Consider the following 19,287-nt stretch of genomic DNA (forward strand, 5'->3'; position numbering starts at 1 on the left):
AAACAAAAATTATTTGTGTGTGTGTGTATGTTTTTATAGATCATAAGCCGAATGTTCGTTGTATGACAGGAAATAATGATTACTTTTTCTTTTTAAAATTATGCCTAAATAAATGTAAAAAAAAAAAGAACGTGCTTCCTAAAATTTAATAATCTAGTAATAATATTTGTATGTATGTATAATTACTATTGTGTTTTTGGTCATCTTTAAGTATTGTTTGATTAGTATTTTGACTTTTGTATATTTCTATGCTATGTTCAGATTTCTTCTTATTATTAAAACATACTAAATCTTTGCCTTTAACATACATATTTTTACTTGGTCAACAGTATGACCCTGCAAATTATTAGTTGAGATAGTAAAGACAATGACTTTTATTATGTATTTCATGGTCTTCTTTTTCAAGTGCCCGTTTGGGTTTGTTAATCTACTAAGCTGAAGAAAGGGACTTTAACCATTTTCAAAATTGAAATGTGCTGCGGGTAAGAAATGCTGAAGAAGTCACGTTGAACCTGACCCTTCCTGGTCCAAAACATGATCCAAACCCTTCGTATAGCTTTGCGCAAAATTCAAAATAAACTATATAATATTTCACTTGATGTAACGTTCACGAAAAAGGTTCAGTTTGGACTAAAAATCATTAATCATTATAAACTCACTTGAATATGAGTAGATACACACTTTGGAAAATATTTCTGGTAACGAGAACCCGCTGTGTCGTCTCTCATAAGTTTCTTTTATATTATTTTAAAATATTATAAATTTTACATACAATTGTTTGTTTTGAATTTCGAGCAAAGCTACTCGAGGGCTATCTGCGCTGGCCGTCCCTAATTTAGCAGTGTAAGACTAGACGGAAGGCAGCTGGTCATCACCACCCACTGCCAACTCTTGAGATACTTTTTTACCAAGAAATAGTGGGATTGACCGTCATATTATAACACCCCACGGCTGAAAGGGCGGACATGTTTGGCGTGATGGGGATTCGAACCAGCCACCCTCAGATTACGAGTCGAATGCCTTAACCACCTGGCCATGCCGGACACTTACATAACATAATAAATGTTCATTTCCCCAAGAGAATATACAAAAGACTGTGCTTTCTATAATATTTTGTGTGAGAGAACTTTCATGTGCTTAAATATTTATTTTCTTCGTGTGCACATACACACAAATATATATTTATTATTCATTTATTAAGCAGAGTATTAGTTTTTTTCGAACTTCAAAAACATAATACTGTTTCTTCCAGCAATGCAAAGTACCCGATTTAACAATTGTTATTATTATTATTATTAACATTCTTTTAAAAACTATTATGCTAATTTTAAAATAATATTGATTTGCTAGTCATTTACGCGTACTTTTCTATAGATCTGTTACACAAATAATATTGATTTGCTAGTCATTTACGCGTACTTTTTATAGATCTGTTAGATTATTTTCTTTCGAACGTTCTGTGTTTGTTCAAACCTTCTGTTACTTTAAAGTTAGAAATTACCAAAGGAAGAAAGATGTTCCGATCCGAAACATTGTGAGCATTAAGACAATGATTGGCTATGTGAAAGATTTTACAATATTTCTGGTATAACGTTTGACACTTTTCATTCCTCATAACAAATAGCTACTTATAGTTAATTTTGAGAACTATCATACCTTGTTGTCGATGTTACAATAAAACAGAAATTTTATCCCAAAGTTTGGACAAAAAATAATAAAGAAGTTGGAAGGTATACTTTGAAAAAGATTAAACCATTAAAAAATATACTTCACTGAACCAGTATGTCAAAACTATTTAAACTGAAGAAATATTAGTACTTTTTATAAAAGACCTTACAAATAAACAAACAAAAATGACTTCATGAGGTCTCTGGAAAACTGTGACTGATAAACATTTTAAGTATTTTTCAGACTCAGCGTCAAATCAGGTTTTAGTACTGATGAATCAGACCAATCGTGGAGTCGGACATTAACAAGAAACATGACTGGTTAATAGGTCTTTTCATTGAACTTTATCGGCTTAATCTAAGAACTAAGTTAACATAATACTGAAATACAAGTTCTGATGCGAGACATGATGTATAATAACAAAGTTAATATACAGACGAATTTATCCGGCCACAAAAATACTCGTACTAAAGACAAGTCCGTTACAAAATGAATTATACCTGCTAAAATAACAACAAAGAAAGTGCTCGTATTAAAAACCAAAGCTGTCATGAGACTGATGAATCAGTCCAGCTGTAGACATCGGGAGCCATTTCAACAATCCTGTTTGGACCGTTTTCAACTTGTTTGTTGAGTTATTCTAAGAATTAAGCTAACATAAGACTGAAGTATAAGTTCAGCCACTAGGCTTAATATATAATAACAGAGGTAGTATAAACCATACGAACCAATCCGAACACAAATATTTTACACCCAGGACGACAATATCACAATGTTAATGATTTAAACTACAAAAAAAAAAAAAAATGAACTAAAGACGAAAGTGTCACAAGGTGATGCAAGCCGGTTACAAGATCTCAAACTAAAGATAAGGCTTTGATAGATGGAGCTAACGTGAAAGATTAAGGCAGTTTAATCATCCTAGTTAATAGACTAGGTGCTAAGAAATTAAAAACTATGCTGAAATAAGACTTGCTACTAAGGACTAAACTAAGATAACTTTGGTGTACAAGTCTTGTCACTGGACCTAACTAAAATGTGTGTGTGTGTGTGTTTTTTTAAGCAAAGCCACCTCGGGCTATCTGTTGAGTCCACTGAGAGGAATATCACACGAACTCAGAATCCAAAGATTCGTAGTTTGTGTCCTGTTATTGCAAAAATACATCCACTTTTGTTTATTAAGCTGGATAAATCGAATAAACTACATCCACTGGAGAAGGCAATAAAAAAAACACTTCAACAATTATTTGCCATGACAGACATAATGAGCAATTGTATCTGCCTATTTTGGGCTTAGACAGATATTTGGAAAAAAATATATATATATCCAGTTAAATATGGTGTTTATTCTACTAAATTCATATTTTTAAAGCTGTAATCAGCAGCTTTATTGAAACTTTCTATGAAACAATTCTTCACATTAAATGCCTACTTCTGTTTGTGAAATATGAAACAAGATGTACAGAAAAGACTTAAGTTATTTTGTACGAGGCTTCCTTCTATACTAAATTTTAAACTATGAATCAGGCTACGAAATTACTTTAGAATGATGACATAATCCTTTCGAATGAAACCTTGAAAATACTTACGAATAGCGTTATAATAATTTTCAATAATGCCAAGAAATAATGTTAGAATAGTATTGTAATCGTATTGAATTGCTTTAAAACAGTATTATAATAATTTTGGAAGAGGCCTTAGAATAACTTTAGTGGTAATATAACTTGTTTTTATTTTATTTTAGAGCAGTAACAAAAACAAAAGTTTGGAATTCTCCACTAATATTTGTTTCCTTTATAATTGTTGAGCCAAAAAATCTTAATTTTTTTATTACCTAAAAAGTTCTCAAGTAATGAAAAAATCAGCATTTCCACTTTAGACTAAATTAAGTTATAATAAAATAGAATTATTTTTTATCATTTTTAATAGTGGCAGTGTTTATTATTAAACCATATTTTAACAACACTAATTACAAGTATATTTTATTCATTTGTCATTGTTAACATCGTCAAAGACAAAACAGAACATAATACATAAACAGATATAAAATAAGAAAAACAAATGACTAAATTATAATTTTTGCAGTTTTTTCACAATTTTTATCACAAATTTTAAGATTAGCGGTTGCCAATGCTCCACCAGCTTTAACTTATGTTACTTGATTCAAATGTGGCCCAGCATGGCCAAGCGTGTTAAGGTGTGTGACTCGTAATCTGAGGGTCGCGGGTTCGCATCCCCGTCGCGTCAAACATGCCCACCCTTTCAGCCGTGGGGGCGTTATAATGTGACGGTCAATCCTCCTATTCGTTGGTAAAAGAGTAGTCCATGAGTTGGCGGTGGGTGGTGATGACTAGCTGCCTTCCCTATAGTCTTACACTGCTAAATTAGGGACGGCTAGTAGAGATAGCCCTCGAGTAGCTTTGTGCGAAATTCAAAAACAAACATGATTCAAGTTGAAATCGTACGTATTTAATCTCTATAAATAGTTTATTTAATACTTTTATAAGTTAACGTAACATACGCAATCTTACAGTTCCGCCTAATATCATGCGATTTATACGTTTGGCTGTTATAATATGAACTTAAGTTTATACTGAAGTTTGACAGGACACTTTTACTACTTGTGTTAAAATAATGATTTCGAGGTATTAGCTAGATTCTTACTTCAACTAACTCCATAAACTCTATCGAGCACTTTATAACTTTTATGAAATAATAATAATTTTGGTAATCGCATACTAATACGGTATTGATTCATTGAATTATAGTACATAAAACAACTTCCCAAACATTCGTTACTACAAGTAACTTTAATTATTATTTTTCTTTTAACGTGTATTACACTACAGTTTATGACTATTCTCACTGATTTTGCGACTGTGTGTATATACATATTTATAGTGCCAAGTTATGGAAAGCTCAATGGTTTTATTAAATGTTTCGGACAATTGTAACGTTATATTTTCAGGGAAATACTAAAGTATTTTTAACCGTTAATTCCATAATTTTATTTTACTTGCTTGTTCTTATGACAAACATTTAAATCATTTTTTACTGATGTTAACAAACTAATTAGATCGATGAAATCCAATTTCAAAATGCTATTATGAAAATCTAAAAGTATTTTTCACACTCAGTATTCGGAAATATTAATTATCAAGAATTAAATCATAAAAGTTAAATTAGGCCGGTAATACTTACTGTAGGTTGTAATTCGACAAACTAGGTTCAGTTTGTCCTTAACTTGAAAAACAGCTCGTAACTACAAAATGGCCTAATAAATGTTGTGTTTAGGCCTAGAGACTTGAAGCCAACGCTAACGGTTATCAGATTGAAAATAACCAGTGATAATTAAAGACGCTGCCATTTTTTGAATCTTGACAGATTGTTTACCATGGGACGCAACATCAAAAAAATTAAAAGTAAATAAATAAAATACGCTAAACAGTCCACGTTTTGTCATCTGTTTTTTGTTCGTGGAGAATCAATAGTACAGTATATATGCAGCCACAAGGCCATTGCTACATCAGTAAAGGAACATCATACAGGGCAGTCAGTCTGGGTATGTTGGGTCAGGGCTGAGATTGTCACTTAGTGCTCAATTCAATGCACTCACACGAATATATGTGAGCTCCCGTTTTAAGGATTTTTTAATTATTATTTAACTCACTAGAGTATAAATCTATCTCTTGGCGTAAATCATATTTCAAGGTTCATTGCAATTTATTTTATTTTTGCAATTATAAAATTGAGCTTTATTTTCACCTCAGTAATTTCAATACTTAATCTTATGTTTTTGTACGTAGTTTCTCAATGACCATTTATGTTGTGGTTTAGTACATTTTGTTTCATATTTATTCCATTTCATTACCAGTTTTTATAAATTTTATTCCACTTTTTCAATATTATTAACTGTTTCTATTGGTGTTAACATTAAACATCAAGCTCAAATGTCTTTTTGACCTACTATAAGCAGCTTTAAAAGTGATTTATGGACGACAAAAATATACATACAGTTCTAAAATGCTATTTTTTACATGTTTGAATAAGAGAAACGTGGGAAAAAATACCCACGGCTTACATGATTTATATCTCGAATTTTATTTCTATTAGTTTTTAATGCTTTACCAGTTTCCGGCGCTTAAATCTAAACTTTTTATTGTCATATCCTATCGATTGTTATTGTTATACTGAATTACTTATTTGATTTTATGTTACATTTCTATTGTACTCTTATTGTAGCTTGTGTACTTTGGATTTTACACCAAAATTAGTCATTAAAATATTTGTGTTTTTTATCCGTTTATTTTTTACATTATTATATTTTGGCTCATGTAGTTGAAGTTATCATTTTTTTCCGTATATGTTTTATTAATGTATATTAACTATGCTAAATTTATTAAAACTACAGTATTTTCTATTCTACGTGCAGTTTTATCATGTTGAAAGGTATTTGAACAAATATTCTCAGTTTGTTAGCCAGATATCGGGTTTGCGATGAAATATTCAACACAGGTGATCAGCGAACTCAAAGCATTTTATTAATTGTAGTAACTTAAATCCTTATGGCCCGACATGACCAGATGGTTTAAGGCATGCTACTCCTAATCTGAGGGCCGCGGGCTCGCATCCCCGTCGCACCAAACATGATCGCCTTTCAGCCGTGGGGACGTTATAATGTGATAGTCAATCCCACTATTCGTTGGTAAAAGAGTAGTCCAAGAGTTAGCGGTTGGTGGTGATGTTAAAGTAGAACATATATTGAGCACTTTTAACAAACAGCCAGGTGATTAGGGCACTTGACTCGTAATCTGTGGGTATCTGGCTCGAATTATCTTCAGAGAAAACATGCTCACCCTTTCAGCCGTGTGGGCGTTATAGTATGACGGTGAGTCTCATTATTCATTGGTGAAAGAGTAGCCCAAAAGTTGGCGATGAGTAGCGTGTCTAGTTGCTTTCCTTCTAGTCTTACCCTACTAATTTAGAGACGGCTAGAGCAGATAAGCTCCCTGGAGCTATGCGCAAAATAAACACCAACAATCCTTTAACAAACACCACCTAAAACGTCGGGTCAAATAAAAACTTTTCTATAAATAATTATTATCGTATCTCTCTCTCTCTCTTGAATTTTATCTTAGATCTTCTGAGCAACTTTAATATATTTTTTGTGTCCATATATGTTAGAAGCTATGTCGATTAAGAATAAGAAATTAGCCAAAACAAGTTAATTTCGTTGCTGGAAACATAAGCATCATTAATATAGTATTTAAAATATGTATTATCAAAGATTTGCATTGTGTTATTGAAATTGTTTTAAAAACAGAAGTCAATTTCAACATTAATATAATTAGTTTTCCATCTAAAGAATCTATTGGAATGTCTCCAATGCCTCAGTGGTACGACTGAAAGTTTCTGCCGCTAAGAAACTGATTTCGATACCACTGGTGGGCTTAGCGCAGATATTCCATTCTGTAGCTGCGGCCCCCCAGTGGCTCAGCGGTATGTCTGCGGACATACAACGCTAAAAACCGAGTTTTGATCCCCTTGGTTGGCAGAGCACAGATAGTCCATTGTGTAGCTTTGTGCTTAATTCAAAACAATAACAACAACTCTGTAGCTGTGCGTTAGCACAAAAACAACAAACAAATAAACTGAAATATGTTGGAGTTAGCAACACCCAAAAATAATTTCAAACAGGAAATGACTGTAAATAATAATAATAATGATAGCAGTTACGACCAACTAATATATTTATACACGAGATTAAAATATAAGGCACAAGAAAACAAACATCGACCAAAGCATAGAACTAGTAATGCACAGTTTACCGAAACGGATTTTTACATCATTTATAACAAAGACGTATTATTTAACTACAGAAGGGTTTGTTTGTTTTGGAATTTCGCACAAAGCTACTCGAGGACTATCTGTGCTAGCCGTCCCTAATTTAGTAGTGTAAGACTAGAGGGAAGGCAGCTAGTCATCACCACCCACCGCCAACTCTTGGACTACTCTTTTACCAACGAATAGTGGGATTGACCGTCACATTATACGCCCACACGGCTGGGAGGGCGAGCATGTTTAGCGCGACGCGGGCGCGAATCCGCGACCCTCGGATTACAAGTCGCACGCCTTACGCGCTTGGCCATGCCCGGCCTACAGAAGAAAATCTAAATATAGATATATATACACACTTAGCAATTGTAACATTTTAATCTCATAACAAAGATCTATATTCTCAGGAACAATGCTCATGCAGGTGAAGAGTTCGTCTGTAAACTTTAAATATAGTTTTTGAGCATACGTGTTAAAATACTGCTTAATTAAAAAATATTAATTATACGTTTACAACTCAACATTTCGCAATTCAATAACAGAAAATTAAGCTTACGTACTTAAATACCACTAAGACGAGAATAAAGGACAATTAGTCTGTGAAATCGTTTTTAAAGGTGTAAATTATAATAGTTTGATACGAATGATCACATAGACTTGGGATGGTTTTATTGTCTTGAAATTTTTATATGTTCCATAGTAGTTCCTGCACACTGAATACGGAAATGATATATATATATATATTTATCAATCACATACAGATTTCTCAAAAAACACTATATGTACTTTTACATCAGTGAATCATTTTCATTGAAATCAGGTTACATTTTGCAATTCATAAAATGTTGACAGCCACTGGATATAGATTTCTCTACGGTCTCAGTCTAAACCAAATTGCGACATGAGGGTCTTAACGATCGATCGTCCAAGCATTTATACGTAACAAACATAGTAAAAATTTTAGTTTACTATAAAAAAAAATTCCTACGTGATAGAAAAAGAAATATTATTTTTGAAATCTGTGGAGCAGAATTATTGAAAATCGGATATTAAAATCAAAACAACTTTTATGAAGTTTAAATTCGCAGGCTTATGTTCGAAATTTTCGACTTGCAAAGGAAAACACTGTATATTATACACTATTCTAAACTTGCGTTTCAAAGAAAATGTGGCATTATTTAACAAACACACAGACACACACACATTTTTGAATTAGAACAGTGGTTCTTAACCTGGGTTCAATCGAACCCCAGGAATTCAGTGAGTCAGTCTCAGGAGTTCGACGGAGGTCAAGACACACACTGTGTGTGTCCGTTCCGTTCACCTCACTCATATGCTTTGTGACGTCATGCTCCACTTGGCCATCATTGGCTGCGGCTGATCACGTTACATCACTTGGACTTAATATCTCTGCTGCAGGGAACTTCGTGCGCTTAGCAGTCGACTTCTGACTATAGTAATCGTGCGTCATTTGTGATTTTTCTTCTAATCTTTCAATCCCTTCATACTATGTCGAGCGAAAACAGAAAGTGGTCAGACGAATACGTACAATATGGATTCACGTGTATAACGGAACATAATGAGAGCTGACTCAATGCATGATTTGCAATGCCAAGCTGAGCAATTCTAGACTACCACCAACAAAACTAAGAGAACACTCCCTAAAGCTGCATAGAGATGGGAACTACAAGAACACAACTCTTTTGAATTCAAGGTAAAGAGTTCGATGAAAAGGCTACTTTGCCTGTTCTCGGCTTTGTACCCATCGACAAACCGATCCTCACAGCATTGTAGGGAGTTGTGTACTTGATCGCAAAGCAGGACAAACCACACACCATTGGTGAAGCACTTGTAAAACCAGCTGCATTGAAGATGGCGAATATCATGCTGGAAAAAGCTGCTGAAAATAAATTATCCCAAATTCCTCTTTCAAATGACACCATCAGCAGCAGAATAGATGACATGAGCGATGACATCTTGGCTCAAGTAGTTACACATCTGATTTCAAGCCCAGCAAAATTCAGCCTTCAATTCGACGAGACCACCGACGTTTTCAATCTGAGCCAGCTTGATGTATTCGTGCGCTGTGTGAAGAACGACGAGATAAAATTTTTTTTTATTTTGTAAGCCTCTTACAACAACAACTAAGGCAGGCAACGTGAAGAAACTTGTGGATGACTTCTTCAGAGACAACGATCTTTCGTGGAAAATAGTTTCTGCAGTTTGTTCGGACGGATCTCCAGTCATGCTGGGACTAAACTCTGGTTTTGGTACGTTGGTGAAAGCCGATGCACCACACATCATTGTAACGCACAGGCATGCGCTGGCAACAAAAACCTTGCCTTGAAAACTGGCAGAAGTATCACAAATTGCAGTGGAATGTGTGAACTTCGTGTGAAATAGTGCCCTAAAGCACCGCATCTTCGAAGAGTTGTGTAATGAAATGGACTCTGAAATCGAGGTACTTCTGTACCATTCTAACGTTCGGTGGTTATCCCAGGAAAAGTGCTGAATCGTGTTTTTGCCATGCGTGTGGAATTAGTCCTGTTTTTGCGAGAGCACCAACATTGTCATGCAGATTGCTTCGAAAAATCTGAGTTCATTCTCATTCTGGCGTACATGGCCGATATCTTCAATGTTCTCAATCATTTCAGTCAACAGATGCAGGGCGGTGGAGTCAACATCATCGAAGCAGAAGAAAACCTAAAGGCTTTTCAAAAATAGCTATCGTTATGGAATCGACGAACAGAGAATGATAACTTCCCAAACTTTCCCATGCTGGACGACTGTGTAAGTAAGATCGAAGATGTGTCTGAAATCAGAGACATTTCTGTACCCGGGAAACTGAAGCAAGCAATTGCCATGCACTTAGATGAGCTCGCAAAGTCTCTCGACGGATACTTCCCCACCAGAGTGTCATATCCAGCATGGGTGAAACAGCCGTTCACGTTTAGTGTTGTGACAGCAGATGTCGATGATGAATACCTCGACGAAATCATTGAACTTCAGCAGAGCCAAGTTCAACAGCAACTTTTCAGAACAACAACGCTCTCAACGTTTTGGTGTCACTAAATCGTAGCGTACCCTCTTATTGCTAAGAAAGCCCTTGAGATACTAATACCGTTTGTTACAACGTATCTTTGCGAGCAATCCTTTTCGAGGATGGTAGACACAAAAACGAAAAAAAAGGAACAGACTTTATTGCGAAAATTATATGAGAGTGGCACTTGCCAAGGTGAAGCCACGCATTTCTGAACTTGTCTCTGAAAGGCAACATTGATTTGCAGTAAATATTCATTGAGTTATGTTTTTGTTTTTGTGTGAAATTTATGTTTTGTCGGTTTTGTTCTTTGAACACAGCGATATTGTGTGCAACTGATGCATGGTTTATTTTGTGCACTAATAAAATATCTACTTATGTTTTGAATTTCAAAAAATCATATTTTATTTTTTCAATTACGAAGCGTTCAGTGAATGCAAGTACGAAACTTCCGGGGTTTAGTACATCCAACAAGGTTAAGAACCACTGAATTGGAACCATAACCAGATAATTAAAATCTTTCACAAGATAAATAACGCCCTCTTTTGGAATTAACACAAATAAAAACACGTGGCTTCCGTGGGGCCTCTTTCGATTAAATCTGCAGCCACGTAAAAATTCATGTTATTTTATTACTATATTAAAGCTGTATTGTCATGAATATCAAAATATTTTATTCATTTGGTCAGGCGTAACCTAGTCTTTAGAGTGCCTGTGAATCCAGAGTTTCTTGGTTCGCAGTCCATTGACGGAAAAGGGATTCCCATACTTTTGGATCATTGGTGCATTACAAGAGTGACGGTCAAATCTCATTTTTCGATCAAACGAGAGTAGTCCATGATTTGGCGGTGGGTAGTGTTGACTAGATGCCTTCCCTCTTTTCATAATTAGGGATAAGATAACTGATAGATGTTAATTATCATATTATTTCTTTCCTGTTTGTTCGTTTAATTCGTGTGTTTCTTAACAGTAATGTTATTATTACTGCTATATGTTCCGATTGTGTAGAACGCACGATTCTAGCACTTACTTGAAAATAGTCAACTTTAAATATAATTTCTTGTGAAATCTCCCTTTCTTAGTGAAAACTACAATAACTGGAATAAACTGACAGAGGTCTTGATATCAGAGAAACTAGTTTCGATACATCTGTATGTTTTATTAAATCTCACGTTATCTTTCAGCAAAAGAAGACAACAAAAAACAAAACAAAACTGGCTGACAACGCCAAGATGACCTCGGAACTTTGAATTCCCTTAAACCACAGGAGGTCACGATGTCGTTGAAATTAGACAGTCTTCTGATTAAACAATTTTCTACAATTCGTTTTTTTTCATAAAGTAATCTATTTTTGCTCACATTCCTCTGGGATTACTGGTCCGTATCAATACTCCCAGAAGGTATAGTAAGAATGAGAGCGGAACAGTCACTGCTGCCTTCAACGACCCGCGGAAGAATTTTTTTCCAATTTACTGGACATTTTTTTTTAACAAAACACGCGAGATTTCCCTCTCTCTCGTGCTCGGGAAATAACTCATCAATTGACATCTCGCAATATACTTTCTTGACAGCTTGCAATGTGGTCCTCACACGTTTGGGATGAAAAACCACACCTACGTGATCAGTGGTTTTTAGCGCTGCACCCACTGCTTTTAAGTGTTTTTCTAGATTGTTTGTCTTCAACAGATTCTCAATGAAAACAAAAATAAAAATAGGTAGACATCTTGTTAGGTTTAACACAAGGAAACAGGGTGATGGTGAGAAAATGAACTCGTTAAGTACATAAAAGGGATTATCTCATGTAAGGAAACTAACAGTGAGAGCCAACCTGTAATTTCTGTGGCATCTCAGTTGACGACAAACAACATCGCACAATCAAGCTGAACAAAGATCTTCTAACGAAAGGCACGACCCGTCTTTCTACTCTAGAAATATTTAAAGCATTTTTTTACTGTTGATTTCATTCCTTTTAGTGGACGAAGAACAAATACCGCCTTTTCAGCCTCTAACAAATTCATGAGCTCGTTTTGGTTACTTGCTTGTTTATTTTGTTTCAGTGCAATTCTATCTGCACAGTGTCCAACTCGAGGAATCTAACCCCGCTGACCTAATAGAAGACAGGAACGAAGCAAAATGTATATATAATTCTTTTACCAAATAAAATCATGCATGGAAAACGACCAAACTTCTACTCCAATTATTATACTATCTGAAGAGAAACATCATAACGATTTACATCTGAGACCCGGCATGGCCAGGTGGGTTAAGGCGTTCGACTCCCAGTCGCACCAAACATGCTCGCCATTTCAGCCGTGGGGGCGTTATAAAGTGACGGTCAATCCCACTATTCGTTGGTAAAAGAGTATCCCAAGAATTGGCGGTGGGTGATGATGACTCGCTGCCTTCCCTCTAGTCTTACACTGCTAAATTAGGGACGGCTAGCGCAGATAGCAATCGAGTAGCTTTGCGCGAAATTCAAAAACAAAACTTACATTTGGGTTTGATCTTTAGTTCCTACACTAAATCATGTTTTATTTTTAATAATAAATAAATACAAATATATAATAACAACAGATGTGAAAACAAAAATTTTTTTTCTGATCGTTATTGATCGACAGAGTATGTTACTTCCAAAAACTTGTATCATACATGATGTGTGATTAACATGAGTGATAGTTAAACAGTTTTTTTTTTTTTCATTTCTGTAGCTCGGACTGTGGTAATCCAAACTACCACATATTTTTGGCAAATGCACTCTACTGCACTTTTACTTCACGTATCAAACTTCGAGGCGATACATTAAGAATACCTGTGACATAACATCTATAATTTTAATCCAATTTCTTCCAATTTTTATTCACACCAAAAGCACAGAAATTTTGTTTCAAAGAGAAACATATTTAACTGTTATGGATTTTCTCAGATAAGGTACACTGATAGATCTTTTTAACCCACAATCAAGAGCTTCGTTGGGTGTCAATATAAGCTAAATGTGCAAAGTTATTCAACAAAACTGATCAAATTAAGAAAAAAAAAAAAGATTTGTACAGACCTTAGCAAAAAGTCACATGAACTATCAATCTAACATTTTTACTGGAACTTCAAATAAAACTAAAAGTTTTCAGAATAGAAACGGCTGATTTAAAGCAGCAAAACTGTAAAATGAAAGGACGTGCAGATACATAAGTATTAGTTAAGCCAAGCAAACTAGATTAGCAGTTTCTCTCTCAAGTTGTCAAAAGAATCATACGGCAGACAGTTAATATTGATTATTCATTGCTAACCTTTCAACACAAATTTACTAAATGTTACGAAATTATCCTAATTTAGGAACATTTAGCATAACGTGATATTAACTTAAAAAATTAGCTTAAACAATGATGCTTGGTATAACTGTACCTATTGTATGGGGGTGATGACAAGAAACAGTTAATTTAAATTCCATCGTGTTACCATGAACGAAATATTTAACACTTTAGGTGTGAAAAAAATATGCAGCTAAAAACGGATTTAGCGTTCGATCTAAAGGGTGTGTGTGTTTTTTTTTTTCGTATAGCAAAGCCACAAAGGGCTATCTGCTCAGCCCACTGAGGGGAATCGAACCCCCGATTTTAGCGTTTTAAATCCGGAGACATACCGCTGTACTAGCGTGGGGCGATTTAAAGGAATAGCTACAAGTATAGCATTGATAATAATTTTACAGCAAATATTCACTCATTATTTAGGCCATATATTGTATTTTATCCACCATCACTTCCAAACTTGGTTTTTGTCATGAATTTCGCCCAAAGCTACACGACGGTTTTCTGCACTAGTAGTCCCTAATTTAGCAGTGAAAGACAAGAAGGAAGGCAGCTAGTCATCATCACCCACCGCCAATTCTAGGGATACTCTTTTACCAACGAATAGTGGGATTGACCGTCACATTATAAACGCTCCCACGGCTGAATGGGTGAGCGTGTTTGGTGAGTCGGGGCTTTGAACCAATGATCCGAAGATTGCGAGTTGAGTTCCCTAATCACCTGGCCATGCCAGGCCACCCAAACTTGAACAAAAGTAATTGGCCTAGCTAACTGTAAAATGAAGATTGGTTGTAAAATCCTTATCAATACTAAAGCGTAGCTATCAATTCGACTGCCAATTTTGATTTCGTCCCTTTAAATCGCACACTGAATCCTTTTTTGGCCGCATTTTTTACGCACTAAAGGTGTTTCTAATTAGATTATCAACTAATTAAATCTTAAAATGAAATGTAATTTCGTTTTCTTTCTTATAGACGATGTTTGCAAGTCAAAATTCAAGAAATGTATGTCATTTATATATTTTTGAAATGGGATAGATAGGTATACTCATAAGTCATACACAATAGTGAAAAAAATAAACATGTTATGAAAATATGTCTGGCTTAAAGTATGAGAGGTAAGGTATACGTTATATCGTTAATGAAGGCCCGGCATGGCCAGGTGGCTAAGGCGCTTGACTCATAATCTGAGGGTCGCTTGTTCGCATTCCTATCGCACCAAAATATGCTCGCCCTTTCAGCCGTGGGGGCGTTATAATGTGCAGTCAATCCCACTGTTCGTTGGTAAAAAAGTATCTCAAGAGTTGGCAGTGGGTGGTGATGACCAGCTGCCTTCCCTCTAGTCTTACACTGCTAAATTAGGGACGGCTAGTGCAGATGGCTCTCGTGTAGCTTTGCGCGAAATTCAAAACAAACCAAACTAAATCACATGAAACATGCTCGCTCTTTCAGCCGTTATAATGTGACGATCAATCCCACTATTCGTTGGTAAAAGAGTAGCGCAAGAGTTGGCGTTTGGTGGTGATGACTAGCTACCTTTACTCTGGTTTTACACTGCTAAATTAGGGGCGGCTAGTGCAGAGAGCCTTCGAGTAGCTTTGCGCAAAAACAAACAAACAATAGTTAAAGAAATTACATTTTTTTTCTTATATGCAACTTATGACATCGTCTATTATAAACATCTGCGAATAAAGTGGTTAAAGCCATGTCATTTTTCAATTGTTTTTCCAAATATACGAAATAAATTACACTTAAGAGGATTTGTTATATTTCTATTACTCTTTGTTTCTGTATATGTTTTACGAAGATCGTTAATGATACTTCATATTTTTGGGTTAATTAATATTGGTGTATAAAAGCAAAAAATTACGAACGGCTAGTGCTAATAGCCCTCGTGTAGCTTTGCACGAAATTCCAAACAAACCAAACCATCTAACGCATATAAAATTCTGTGGTTTATATTAATTTGGCTTTGCAAATAACTAAGTTTATTACTAGATTACTTCTAAGCATAAAATTACACTTTAGACGTGTTTGCTTGCAGACTCACCGTTCAGCTACAGGGGGCTTTGTGTTCACAGAATGGCTATTAGTACAAAAAATATGTTTTTATTACCTGCCTGCTTTCGACTAAAATTATCAAACTGCTTTACGCCTTTCATAAACCACAAACACTATCTCATTCTGAATAATGTTGTTGTTGTTATTTTCTTTTTTCTTAGTGTAACAATTTTAGAGTTTCTGTCTTTTACATGGTGATAATTTTAACTTGAACTATTGTACCACCATCTACCGTCAGGGGTTGTAAATAATAATAATAATATTTAATAATAAAGGCCTGGTTTGGTTAGATTATTTATAACAGCTGTTAATGTTACTTGTAGTGCTTTAATACGATAAAAATCATTATTCGTTTGTAATATCCTGTTACCTGATACTATAATTAAACAGTAATGTTTCGTAGCAATTTATCTCAGATGTAAGGTGTACATGCATTATAGGTTTGGTTCGTTGTGAATTTCGCACAAAGCTACATGAGGGCTATCTATGATAGCCATTCCCAATTTTGCAGTGTAGGACTAGAAGGAAGGCAACTAGTCACCACCACCCACTGCCAATTGTTGGGCTACTCTTTTACTAACGAATAGTGGGATTGACCGTAACATTATAACACTTCTACGGCTGAAAGGGCGAGCATGTTTACACTGTAGGAGACATCTTTTATTGGTCACTAGACGTTGTTAGCGAAGGCTTTGCTCATACTGATGTTAAGTTCTTCATCAAACAATAAATCTAAGCTAGTACATGAAGCAAACATCTGGTGTTCATGTGTTTGGTTAAAAAGCATTCTGTGTCATTTCTGTAATGCAACTTTCAACAATATTTATTAGAACGTTGAATATATCTGTTTTTATTATTTTATTAATTTCTTGTTATTGTATTTTTATAATAGAAATTATTTTGCATTATTAGCTTAGAATATCATTTAAACAACAATCTAAATTTCGAAAGCTGTCGAGAATCTTGAGTTATTATTGGGTTTACGGGCAAAAATATCGAGAGGTTACCCAACTGATGAAAAATAACTTTCTAATTTTAATATGCAAGAATATAATAAAACGGTATTTAATTGCCTATAATCATTATCAAGTTTACTTTTATTTTTTATTTAAGTTGGTAGCTTGTTCTTAACAAAAGTTGATGTTAACAGATCGTTTTTGTACAGTGAGGGTCGAGTCCTACTGTTCAGTTAGAGTAGCTCAAGTGTCATCGGTAGGTATTATACTCTCATTTTATCAATTCACAATTAGGGGCGACTAATGCAGATAGCTCTCATAACGTTTTGCGCGAATGTCCTAAATATAAACTTCACTGGTTGATCTCAATCAATAACTATCTGTTTATTTTCATTTCAACTACTAAATCCACTCCACAAATTAAGAAATGATTTCTTGACTCCATCATTATTGTGCTGCTTTTCAAAGACCTGTCAAGCCTGAAATAGTTAATAATTTCATCCTCCCACAATTAGTTTAAAATATTTTTTGATGAACTATACTCTGGCAAGTTTCCTAATGGCTTGTTCACACAGGAGCCGGGTTTGTATGTTTGTTTTAGAACTCAGTGTGGGTTGGTTCGTTTGCAAAACAATGTGAACAACAAAGTTCGATTATCAAACGAACAAAACCGAACTGAGTTCATCTAAAGGGGCTATCTGGGTCATTTTAACAAAAGAACGAGACTCAGTCTGTTTGCTACGCTTAAATGTGAACCACGGAAGTCCTCAGTCTATTTGCAAATAGAAAATGAACCCACATTTCACATAACCGGAAATTAAAATTTTCGCTCAGTTTCGGCGCTACAGTTCTGTGATAATTTACACATAGGGAAATTATATCTAATGTAGATAACACAGGAAACCATGGCAATTTTAGTCTCTTCATTGTCCTATATTCCTATCGCCAAATACGTCACCAGATACGACCGGTGTTGTCTTCTAACTGCTATTCTCAAAAAACACAGTCATTTCCTGCTGTTATTACGGATGTATTTAAGGTGGCTAGAATGGCCTTTAATTGTTCTTCTGTATTACGAATTATTTGACTCTACGCAAGTTGAAAAACAAAACAATATTGCTGAGCATTAAAAAAAGCAACATAACCATCCCCACCTATATATTTACCAATATAAAATAACGAACAATATAAACATTTGGTAGTAAAAAGTTACAGAACCGTCGCCGTCTTTAAATTTACCGTTATAAAATAACGGAAAATATAAACATTCGGTCGTAAAACGAACCGAGTCTCTATTTGCAGTGTGAACACTGTTAACTGCGTTTTACAAAACATGAAAATGAACGAAGTCCAGTTCATTTCCAAAGGAACTCGAAACTTCTGTACACGAGGCAAGTGTGAACAACTACCATATTCATGAAAACAAACGATTTAAACATATTGAAACGCACCCAATGTGAATTCTACCTTAATGTTCGTGTAGGTGTTTCACATGTAGATACGACATTTTCGCCAACCGGATGTCGAAAGTTCGTAAACATGTGCCAATCCTTTTACCAAGATAACAACTGTGCCAACGCCTCTAAATGGCCCAACGATAAACTCTGGGGACTTACATAATTCTAAAATATTAGTAATAACAGTACACACAGTCTATTATGTAGTTTTGTGCATAATAACAATCAAATAAAAATAGACACGTGGATTATTCGGGGCCTTTCTTACGAAAGTGGTTTCTTTATTTCCTCAAAAACAAATTTCACGACATTGGATTTATAGATCCCTGCTAACCTGTGATCCTTGTTGTGGGCCATCAGTGCTTGTTAATAGTTGTTGACATCTCTATCTCACACAAATTCCCAGTGAAAAATGTTAATCATGACTTATATCCTCACACAGTTATCAAAAGACTACATTAATTAAACGTAATCTCCACGAACGGGGCGAAGAAGAGTACCTGTATTCCTGAACATCCCAGTAGAGGAAAGTCTTTTACCTTTTAAAACTAATCACTTACCAACGATAAAAAAAAATAAATAAATGTAGAAGTTTGTGTCAGTCTAACCTTGTATCAATTCTCTTTTGGAAACAAGTACTTGGTATGAGTTTGGGATATTTTCTGGTGTACATGTTACATGGAATAATTCGTAACTTTGTGTTACGCGATACTTTACTTGGACTCTTTATATCAATTAAAAGTGCAATATATAATAATTATTTTTGCCCTGTCTATTTCGGGAAAGTCTTCTCTCCACGACGTTTTCCCCTGGAACAGTAGTATGTTTACGGATATACAACACTAAAATCAGGAGTACGATTACCCTCGGTGAACATAGCAGATAGCCCGATGTGGCTTTGCTATAAGAAACACACACACACACACTCCTCTTTACCCTAGCGACCAGTATAGACACTATTCAGAAGAG

This window comes from Tachypleus tridentatus, chromosome 2 (genome assembly GCF_004210375.1).
Source record: "Tachypleus tridentatus isolate NWPU-2018 chromosome 2, ASM421037v1, whole genome shotgun sequence".
Classification (NCBI taxonomy): domain Eukaryota; kingdom Metazoa; phylum Arthropoda; class Merostomata; order Xiphosura; family Limulidae; genus Tachypleus; species Tachypleus tridentatus.